This window comes from Prionailurus bengalensis, chromosome B1 (genome assembly GCF_016509475.1).
Source record: "Prionailurus bengalensis isolate Pbe53 chromosome B1, Fcat_Pben_1.1_paternal_pri, whole genome shotgun sequence".
Lineage (NCBI taxonomy): Eukaryota > Metazoa > Chordata > Mammalia > Carnivora > Felidae > Prionailurus > Prionailurus bengalensis.
The window spans coordinates 147211064-147221393 of NC_057344.1; the positions used below are offsets into that span (position 1 = coordinate 147211064).

At 38.6% G+C, this 10330-nt stretch overlaps 1 long non-coding RNA gene across 1 annotated transcript; it reads left to right on the plus strand.

The window, feature by feature from the left end:
* Nucleotides 1–4952: 4952 nt before the first annotated feature.
* Nucleotides 4953–9131, plus strand: LOC122478814. Its single transcript, XR_006296171.1, has 2 exons — nucleotides 4953–5889; nucleotides 6244–9131. It is a non-coding gene; the product is annotated as an uncharacterized LOC122478814 (long non-coding RNA).
* Nucleotides 9132–10330: the final 1199 nt, after the last annotated feature.

Genomic DNA, 10330 nt, shown 5'->3' on the forward strand with positions numbered 1-10330 from the left:
CTGATATCAGAGAAATTGCTGCTTGTGCTTTCTTATAGGATTTTATGGTTTTATGTCTCACATTTAAGTCTTTAATCCATTTTGAGTTTATTTTTGTGTATTTAGTATTTAGGGATGCCTGGGTGGCTCAGTCAGTTAAGTGTCTGACTTTGGCTCAGGTCATGATCTCACTGTTCATGAGTTCAACCCCCACGTTGGGCTCTGTGCTGACAGCTCAGAGCCTAGAACCTGCTTCAGATTCTCTGCTTCAGATTCTGTGTCTCCCCTTGTCTCTGCCCTCTCCCTGCTCATGCTCTGTCTCTATCAAAAATAAATAAATATTAAAATTAAAAAAAACATATTTCTTAAGGGGCTATTTTTAATAGATTTCCTAGTTTGGGTATATTATTCTCAATATTTTAAAGGCTTGCATGTTTAAGACTAAAGAACAGCTATATAGGGGAGCCTGGATGGTTCAGTTGGTTTAGCATCCAACTCTTGATTTCAGCTTAGGTCATGATCTCATAGTTCCTGAGATCAAGCCCCATGTCAGACTCTGTGCCTAAAGCACAGAGCCTGTGTGGGATTCTCTCTCTCTCTCTCTCTCTCTCTCTCTCTCTCTCTCTCTCTCTTTCTTTCAAAATAAATAAACACTAAAAAAAGAACAACTATACATAAAATGTCCATACTACCCAAAGCAATCTATAGATTCAATGCAATGCCTATCAAAATACCAACAGCATTTTTTACAGAACAAATAATACTAAAATTTGTATGGAACCACAAAAGACACTGAATAACCAAAACAAATTTTGAGAAAGAGGAGCAAAGCTGGAGATATCACAATCCCAGGTTTGAAGATATACTACAATAATAACCAAAACAGTATGGTATTGGCACTGGCACAACACATAGATCCATGGAACAGAATAAGAGCCCAGAAATAAATCCATGCTTATATGGTCAATTAGTCTATGACAAAAGAGGCAAGAATATACATTGAGGAAAAGACAGTCTTTTCAATAAATGGTGCTGGAAACGCTGGGCAGCTACATGAAAAGAATGAAACTGGACCTGTTTCTCACACCACACATTAAAATAAACTCAAAATGAATTAAAGACTTAAATGTATGACCTGAAACTATAAAACTCCTAGAAGAAAACATAGGTAGTAATCTGTTCTGCTTTTTTTTCTAGATAAGTCTCCTCAGGCCAAGGAAACAAAAGCAAAAATAAACTACTGGGACTACACCAAAATAAACAGCTGTTGCACAGTGAAGGAAACCATCAACAAAATTAAAAAGTAAGCTACTGAATGGGAGATGATATTTTCAAATGATATATCTGATAAGGCTATAAAGAACTTATGAAAAGAACCAATAAATAGTTAACTTCTACAACTAAGCAAACATAAAAAATCCAATTAAAAAATGGGCAGGGCTCATTATACTTCAATTTTTAAAAAATGGGCAGAGGACCTGAATAGGTATTTTTCCAAAGAAGATATACAGATGGCCAATAGACACATTAAAAGATGCTCAACATCATTAATCATCAGGGAAATGCAAATCAAAACCATGATATCACCCAATACCTGTCAGAATGGCTAGAATAAGAAAGACAAAAGATAAGTGTTGGCAAGGGGGTGGAGAAAAGGGAACCCTCTCATGCACTATTGGTGGGAATGTAAATTGATGCAACCACCATAGAAAATAGAATGGAAGTCCTCAAAAAAGTAAAAATAGAAATACCATATGCTCCACTAGTTCTACTACTGGGTATTTACCCAAAGAAAATAAAACACTAAATCAAAAAGATATATGCACCCCTGTGTTTACTGTAGCATTATTTACAGTAGCCAAGAGATGGAAGCAACCCAAGTGTCCACCAATAGAAGAATGCATAAAGAAGATGTGGTATATATATACAAAGGAATATTGTTCAGCATAAAAAAGAATGAAATCTTACCATTTGTAACAACATGAGTGGATCTAGAAGGTATTATGCTAAGAGAAATAAAAGAAAGACAAGGACTATGTAATTTCACTTACATGTGGAATCTGAAAAACAAAACAAGGCATAGCAGACACATAAATACAGAAAACAAATTGATGGTTGCCAGAGGGGAGGAGGTTGGGAGGAAGGGCAAAATGCATAAGGAAGAGTAAAAGGTACAGGCTTCCAGTTATGAAATGAATAAATCATGGGAAGAAAAGGTACAGCATAGGAGGGGATATAGTCAGTGGTGTTGTAATGGCATTGGATGGTAACAGATGGTAGCTAGACTTGTGTTGAGAATAGCATAAGGTATAGACTTTTGAACAATTATGTTGGACACCTGAAACTAACATAAACTTGTGTGTCAACTACATTTTAATTTAAAAAAAAAGGAAACATTATCTGGGTATATCAAGTGGTCAACATACCAAGTCTGGGCTTTTCTAGATCTCTGGTTTACCATTGAATGTGGTCCAGCCTTTATTTTTTGGCCGAGGTATTCAGTTTTGTTAACGCTTGAATTGCCTGCCATCAGGGAAACTAAACATAGCTTAGTAAATCTACCAAAGCTTTGTGTATAACAACATGGATTAACCACATGGGTTGCAGGAGATAGACTGCTCGATTAGACCTTGGCTTTGCTTTTTACTGGATTTTGATCTTGATCAAGCTATCTGACCTCTGCATCTGTGTCATCATCTGAAAATGAGGGTAATAAGTACCTCCTATGTTACTATTGTAATGAAATAATGTGAGTAAAATGTGAGGTATGAATGAAATGATGCTTGTTAAGCACTTCACCCATTCCTGGCAATACTTAAAGGCTCAGTAAGTATTAGATGTTGATAGTGATGTTATGTTGTGGATTTTCATCATTTTATTATTATCATGGCCAGTTTTATTATACGAGGCAAAAAGTTAATATAATGAATTTATAATAAAACATAGTATAGTACCTGGAATACTTGAGTTACCTCTCAATAGTACTTCATTTATTGGTTTAAAGATAATTTAAATATAGAAACCAGTAGTTAGAAAGCTGTCTGATTAATAAGGATAAAAGATTAGTTTATGGACAAATTGAAACAAGTTTTTTTGTTTGTTTTGTTTTGCTTTTAGCTGGTATCAACTCATATTAAGAGAGTAACTTCTGGTTATCTCTGCTGATAGAATGATGATTGGCCACTAAATTTACTGTTGATTAATTCTTTTGATTGAGGTGAATTCACATAACATAAAATTAACCATCTTAAAGTGTATAATTTATTGGCACTTACTACATTCATAATGTTGTGGAAACACTTCCTCCTAGTAGTTACAAAACATGTTTTTATCACCCCAAACAAAATCTCATACCCATTAAGTAGTTACTTCTCAATTCCTGATCCCGCTAACCCAAGGCAACCACCAATCTACTTTTTGTCTTTTTGGATTTATTTACTTTAGATATTTCATGTAGATGGAGTCACATAATATGTGAGCTTTTATGTCTTTCACTTAGCCTAATATTTTTGAGGTTCATCCACACTGTAGCAATTATCAGTACTTAATTCCTTTTTATGGCTGAGTCATATTCTGTTGTGTATATAGGCAATATTTTGTTTATCCATTCATCTATTGGTGGCCTTTGATTACTTTTTACAAGTGTAAAATTACTTAATAAATACAGCCCAGTAGAAAAATACTTTCAATATGGGCTTCCAAAAGGAAAATGTTAGGATCATGAGACATAAATGGTACATTTACCTAGCAACCGTTGACTCTCCAATGACGAGTACAGAATGTGACATGTGAATGAATTGAATAAACTTGCATGAATGATGATGTTAGAAACTGACCTACAGATGGAATCAGTGTTCCCCATTGCACCAACTCAACTGAAAGGCAGAGGGTAAGGGAGCTCACTGCTAGAGTCTATGCAGGTCAGCCATATGGGCACAGGGCACTATGGAGAAAGGCAAATCTGGAAGGGCAAACTGAGAAAGCCAACATATGGACCAAAAGTCACTCAGGTCAGAAAGGGGCAGGTGACTGCACCTCTCATCTTATTCAGGGCCATAGAAGAATGAGTGATGAGTACCATACACAGATACCCATGCTCGTGCTTTCCTCCATTAAGCCTTACATTCTGGTTCCAATACAGGGAGTTAAAAAAGTAATATATAAAAATTAATGGTTTTGATTAGTATACAGTTACAATTTTGGAAACTGCTGAAATTTAAGGCCCACAGAGCGACGGTAATAAAGGTAAACTTGAAGAAAAATTGAGACTTGCCACACTATATATATCATATGCCCTAGATGGTGACTGCAAAGAAACAAAATAAACTTCATAGAAACTGTGCCAGTTTAAGGAATCTGGGGAAAGATACTTGCTGAAAGAGCTCACCACATGTTTGCAAACATAAATCAAATTTAAGACAAAATTTTCCTTGAATGTGCTAGTTGAAGAATGAAGCCTGGTTATGAGCATAATCAGAACACTTTCACCACCCAAAGCGCCATTTATTCTCAAGATTGTAATGAATTTACTCTGCTTCAGAATTGCTTTATGTCCCACATGCTGTAATTTTTTATCTGGGAGTAATTTCATGATGCTTTTATTTGGCTAGCATAATTTAAGATTTAAACATAAATGCTTATAGATAATTTTCAATAATAGTTTTGTGATTTATGGACTTGCCAGGAATTAGATGAGGTCTGTACATGCAGCACTTTGACATATTTTATTGAAGAATATATAAAATTAAGAGGTTGGAAGACAGAAACATACATGAGTAAAAGACAGGGAAATAAGTTATATTGGGGGGCGACTGGGTGACTCAGTGAAGCGTCCGATTCTTGATTTCAGCTCAGGTCATGATCTCACGGTTTGTGGGATCTAGCCCCACATCGGGCTCTGTGCTGGCAGCACAGAGACTGCTTGGGATTCTCTCTCTCCCTCTGCCCCAACCCCCTCACAATAAATAAATACATTTAAAAAGATAAGTTATATTAGGAACAGCTAAATAAATGAATATAATTTAGCTTAAAGAGGGGGTATTTGAAGAAGAGTTATGTGGAAAATGCTGACTAACTGGATCTTTCTCTTTGTGAAGGACATGGGATAATGAACTTAATGAATATAAGTGAAGGATATGAATACTGGATTCAAAAGGACTTGGGTTAGACTCCCGTCTCCAAACACTTACCTGCAGTCTATAACTTTGGGCAGATTCCTTAACTTATCTGACTTTGGTTTTCTGATGTGAAAAATTTCAGAAATAACAGTAATTATGAGGTTGTTGGGAGGATTAAATGAGCTCAGCTTTGCACCCTGATGCACAGTAAACATCCAGTAAATGTAGGCTATTTTTATTGCTCAGAGTCAAGGACATTTAAATACTGGACTAGATCATCAAAGGAATAGATTCTTCCCTTGAGAGCAGAGAGAATGTGAGAGGGTCTTCTCTGTCTGCAAGAAACATTCTTCTCCAGATGATCCATTTATGTATTTTTCTAGTTCACAATCCTAGCAGCAACGTATAAATAAGGAGCAGCTGTTGTAAAAATCCTTTTTCCTCTTTCATGTCGCCTTGCTATCTTTGGGAAGAAAATTTTTGCTATTTAAACTCCACATTGGTCACTATGCTTGTGGGTTGAAATAGGGGCCTTACTGCTGATGGGGCTAAACCAAAGCTTCCAAGGGGGAGCCAGTGCCTGAGAGGTATGCTGCTATTGGTGCCCTGCTCCTATTTCTCAGGCAAGCCTCCACACTTCAGTTAGGCCAAATCTGCCTGATCTTTTCTTCCAAGCCAAGGGTGACTACCCTGCAATGGCATGTGGCAAGTGGAAGGACCAAGGAATTGACATTCTCCAGGAGCAGTCTTCCCAAGTGACTGGTAGAGGTGGTGGGTGAATTCTTGAGCTCAGGTAAGAAGATTCTCTTTCACACTGTTTTCTCATAGGAGTTCACACCTGGCACCGAGTGGGATTCACTTTTATTTGCTGCTTCCTTTTCCTTTTCTCACTTACCCCACTTTCCCTTTGGTGTTTTGAGGATTACTTCAATTACCTCAAATAAATTGCTTGCATTAAAAATCCTTGTTTCAGAGTCTGCTTTTGGGAGAGCCAAACTGAGGCAGGGTGTGAGTGGCTGTCTTTCATGATTTGTTGCTTTATTTTTTCCAGCTTTATTGAGATACAGTCGGCACATAATTGTGTAAGTTTAAGGTGTACAAAGTGTTGATTTGATGCACAAATAGATTGTATCTTTTATGTTTTCAGAGCAGCGAACATCAAAATAGAGATTATGGGAGACTTGATGTGAATGGGAAAGGATGAGATTTATGGGGGAATTCACAAGAGGAGAGTCCATTTATTATAATTACAGACATCTTATTGAACACTAAGTGCCAGACACTGGGCTAAACCCTGCTAGCATAAGAGATGGGTGCTGTCCTGGAGAGAGTCACACTGTTCCAGGAAAGACACTCCTAGCAATTCATCAAGAAATTCCAAGATAATTCATGACTTAAGAAAGCTGAGAGCAATGTGCAATGGGAGTACTGATGAGAGAGAAGCTTGGAAGGCTGATGAAGATGTACTCCAAATTCACAAAGGAAGTAGATCTGTGGTAAAGGATGAATAGGACTTTGGTGGACCCAAGTTGAGAAGAGCCTTCTAGACAGAGAAAACAACCTGCATAATGTTTGAAGTTACATGGAGTGTTTGGGTGGACAGCTGGAGAAAAGCTCATCGTGGGGTGGAGAAGAGGCAGGAGATAAGGCTGAGAGGACGTGAAACATCTGATTATAAAAAGTCTTGTCTTCTTCAACTGTAGAACAGATGATAGGAGGAGGAAGGTCTTGATGCATCAGAAAATGCAAGTGCAATACCTTGTCCGTCACTTCCTTTTCTGCATGTCTCTGGTGCAAGGAGAAAAGAAAGAGGAGAAGAGACTCAGGAGAGAGGCTGTGTATCTTCAGGTACATCCATCATTGATGATCACATGCCAGACACCATACTAGTTCTTTCCAAACCTTATCCCATTTCATCCTCACAGTAAGCCAGTGAGGGAGGACTGTTCAACTGTTTTGCTGGTGAAGACATTGAGGCTTAGAAGAGGTCTAGAAAATTGTAAGATTTGGAATCATGACTGCCTGCTTAAAAAGCCCTTAACCACTACATTATACTACTTCTCTTTTGGAAGAAGCAAATGTGGAGTGGACAGCAGCTGCTGTGGTCGCCTTTCCTGGATTGGGTGACAGCTAAGTGCACTGAGTTCTGCTTATGGAGCCACAAAAATCAGAAGAAACCAGAAGGAGCAGCCATCATGTTGGAAGTCATTTGTTTTGGTATTTACTTTGGTGAAGTCTCCAGAAGATATTTTGGATTTGGAGTACTTGCTTTTTCATCAGATTCATCCTTAGCAACTGCTAAAAGCATTCAACAGAGGACAAGAGAATAAAAAAATTACTTAATTCACACAGTGAATTCACAGCACTCAAGTGACTATTGGCCTTTGGTGAACCATTTTCTTTAAGAGCCCTCATATAGCACTATCATAATTCTGTAACACCTCAACGCTGACCTTTTCGTTTGTAAAAGGCTTAAGTAAACAAAATTATAGCTTTTCTGCTACACTCCCAACATTTCTGAACTACTTAGTTTTTTTGAACTTTAACATTTGTCTGAAGAACCCAGTTACTTGAACGAAAAAGTTTGTCATTGACCTGTCATTTAACATTTGAGAAAGTGGGGTCTAATTAGTGTGGCTTTTAAATCTTTTTCTACAAACGGAATTCTGAAATGTAGATAGATAAGAAATATAAAGTGGATCAGATGTTTTCATAAATAAGTAATGAAAACCAGACATTTGAATGGTTTGGAAAATTTTAATCACTGTACATTCCCATGCTACCCTGAAGAGGGAAGAAGTACAGAGACAATCTAGAAAATGTCAAAGTACCTTTTACACATGTAACTGAAGTCTTAACTAAAAAGCTCTGTAGGGGCACCTGGGTGGCTTAGTCGGTTAAGCACTGACTCTTGATTTCAGCTCAGGGTCATGGGATCGAGCCGTATATCAGGCTCTGCACTGTCAGCCAACCTGCTTGGGATTCTCTCCTTCTCTCTCTCTCAGTCTCTCAAAATAAAGAAATGAATGAATGAATGAGTGAATGAATAAAAGAAAAGATCCGTAAATTGCAGAATAATCAATTATTAATCTTCTGCTAGACTGATAATCTTATTTTTATCAGAAGTCTCACAATAGTGCACTGTAAAAATTTTTTTCAAATAAAAATTATTTGAAACAACCCATTTCTGTAATGGATTTTAAGAGACCCACATCATCAGATGCCCTAAAAACTGGCACACCACCATTATAAGATCATAGCATATGGGGACTTGGCATTTTGAACAGTGATTATTTCAGGTAGCAATCTTAAAGTAAGCATTTAAGTCATTTTTTTCATCAACTACTAGACCCCTGTCTTTCTTTTAGAACTGGCACAATGTTTACTCTGTATCAGAATCCCAGTGATCTTTGAGAATCAACCTGAAAATGTTAACTTGCTGCTCCTGATGATGGTTGATGGTTATTCCTCTTTAGACTGAAGAGGGAAAAATCTAATGCATTCATCTAAAAACTTTATTTGCTATGGGAATTTGCTTTGGCTAATGCAATGTTTAAGACCTGCTGGTTCACTCAAAGGTCAAGGAACATTTATGTAAGGAATCTTCAATAACATTCTTTCAGCTTGGCGAGCAGAGAATACCCTGATGCCAGTTTTCTCCTCTTTTGAGTATTAAATTTGTGTATGTCTGCATCTAAATTCCTACCAAAGAGTGAAATTGTTTTCAAAATATGCAGATAACATCATGTCAAGTTAGAGCATTTGTTTTAATTTTATTTCCTTTTCAGTGATTTTCCTTGTTGGTTTATCAAAAGCACTACTTTGAAACATTGATCATAACCAAAGCCTGCATTGTGAAAATATCTTTTACCAAACAGGTTGGTTTGCATTAAAGATGCTTCCTAAGGGGATGTTTACCTGCATTTCCCAAAGTATGTTCTGCAAACCTCTAATTCTAAACACCGGTTATGAGGATGGTAACAGTTGTTCAGTGAAAGTGTTCTTTCTGTGATTAAATAAATTTGAGTGATTCTGGGAATGTGGTGACACAGCTTCCTTTCTTCCACTTTCAATTTGAAACTACTTGACTCTCCTGAGCCATGTATCTGTTGAGCCTGAGGACCTGGGGGTGCGGGGGAGGCTTTAGGCACTGTTGGGTCCTTTTGGTGAGGAGTGGTCCAGAGCTTCCTTGGATTAGAGGGTACTTTGTAAGCACTTTGAAACCCAAGGCACCTAATCCTGGGAAATTCTCCACCTCCGTTTCAGGTGAGTGTCCCCCTCCCTAACTGTCCACAGATCAGGAGAGAGCTGAAACACTAAGTGGCATCTACCCTGCCATTCAGGGTAGGAGACGACAGGGAAGTTCTGCAGGACTGGTACGCTGGGTTTTCATCACATGCGCCAGGTCCTGAGAATATTTTGCCTATCACTGCCCTTTACGCTTTCTCAACAATAAAATCCAAGTTCCAAAGAAGCTACAAAAAAAGATAGCAGCCCAGCCGAGAGGGTCCAGCCACCCAAGAGAGAAGGAACAAGTTGAGCTATCAGAACGTATGTCACAGAAATACAGAAATAGAAGCTCTGGGGACAAGATTACGGTTCAAGATGGCGACGCAGGAGGCTCCCGGGCTCATGTCTTCTTCCCAGGGACAAACCCAGTCTGCAGCTACATACGGCACAAAGTCTTCAGAGAAAAACCGTCCGAGCAACTCCTGTGCATCTGGTAAGTGAGAGAAGTCCTACTTTGAAGCAGGTAGGAGAGGCTGGGACACAACCTTGCCATAAGCCCTGTTCCCAGTGCCGTGACCCGCAATTGGGAGGGAACTCAAAACCCTGAGCTTCCCCTGGAGGAGGAAGGGTTTGAACCCCACACCAGGCATATCAACTTTCAAGACCTGAGAGACAATCCCCCAAAACATCTAGCTTTGAAAAATATCAGGGCTCATCTCAGTGAGGCCCCCAAAGCTATGAGGATCTAAGAAAAAAAATCTCTTAAAGGGTTTGCACCCTTGGACTTACTTGCCTGGGGGTTCAGTGCAGAGGTGGCAGATAGAGACATGCTCAGACTTTGTGTTAATGAGGCTCATTTGCCGATTTCAAAGCCTGGGTCTGAGGGACAGGCATCTAATTCCGCACATATCTAGGGGCCTGCTGGCTGGTGAGTACCCTCTTCACACTCTCCCTCTGCCTCCCTCTGGCCAGCAGGTGGTGTCTTTTTCTTTCTTTTCTCTTCC